Consider the following 1,393-nt stretch of genomic DNA (forward strand, 5'->3'; position numbering starts at 1 on the left):
TNGNNNANTNNANNAAAANNCNNTTNNNNTTTNTTTTTCTTATTTCCTTTTCNGTTGCTCGACGCACAATTTTAATCATAATTCATGACTGAGTATATGTANTGGGTGCATGTACCTGGGTTCCAATTTCTATTAGGGTTTAAAAAAATTGTTGCTTAAAAGATATTGTAAATGGGTTTTAAATTAAGGGTAAAATATGATTTTTAATCCTTAAATTTAATTGAAAATTGAAATTAGTTCATTTTCAAGTTGGTTTAATTTAGTTATTCAACTTAAAAAAAGTGTGAATTTAATTTTTTAATTAAATTTTGTTAATTTTATTTAATGTTTTAAACACATTTTAAGATAGTATTTGAATTATTTATATTGTATGATACATTTTTTCTTTTCAATATTAGTTAATAAACACATTTAAAATTTTAAATAAATTAACAAACTTTAGTTAAAAAATTAAATTTACNTAATTATAAAGATGAGAAATTAAATTAGTTCAAAATTTAAGATTTATTCTAATTTTTATTTAAAGTCAAAGGACTAAAAATATATTTAATCTTTAAATTAATATATATTTACATAAAAAAAATATAATTTTAAATAAAGGAATACAAATATAAGAAAAATATTTTGGCCACTCTCTCATCCAACTAAATGATGAATTTTNTTGCACTTTTTTTATACATTTAAACAATGTGCTTGAGTTTATTTTATTCTCCTTTTATTTTTATTATCATTTTTCTTCCTCACTTTTGTTTATAAATCAAATTGATCATAATTGATAAATANAAANGGCAAATTGAGAAATTTCTAGGGACAATAAATAACTGAGATTCATTTCATTGACATTTAGATTCACATTGAAATGACTCTTTCCTCGNNCAGGATAAGTGTTACAATGTCTTATTTTGTTTAACATCACACATAAATTGAAAACGTGTATTTTATGAACCCTAATCATGTTGTATGAATGAGTTATCGATTAACTCATCTTTGAATTAAAAACAATCAAACATACTCTATAAAGGATAGAGAAAATATTCNGGATGAGTTTACACATATTTCATTTTTTTTTATTGACAGCACACAGAAAAATGACAGGAGTTTACACATATTCCATCCAAATTTCAAATGGAGAAAATATTTATTATTTTGTCAGCTGATAAAATATTCTTAATTCTTTTCAATTTAGATAGAGAGTTAATTTTTTTATTATAATATTTAGATTATTTAATACATATATTCTTATTTCATATTTCGTCTTGATGAAACAAATCAATTTGTTTTTTTTTCTTTTGTTTTCACCATAACAGAAAAATCTTAGAAATTATATTTGTTTCATTTAAAAAAAAAACATTTGTCTATATTGCCCCAAGAGCAATGTTACCTGAATTATTTG

The sequence above is a fragment of the Vigna radiata genome, unplaced genomic scaffold (genome assembly GCF_000741045.1).
Source record: "Vigna radiata var. radiata cultivar VC1973A unplaced genomic scaffold, Vradiata_ver6 scaffold_914, whole genome shotgun sequence".
NCBI classification, from domain to species: domain Eukaryota; kingdom Viridiplantae; phylum Streptophyta; class Magnoliopsida; order Fabales; family Fabaceae; genus Vigna; species Vigna radiata.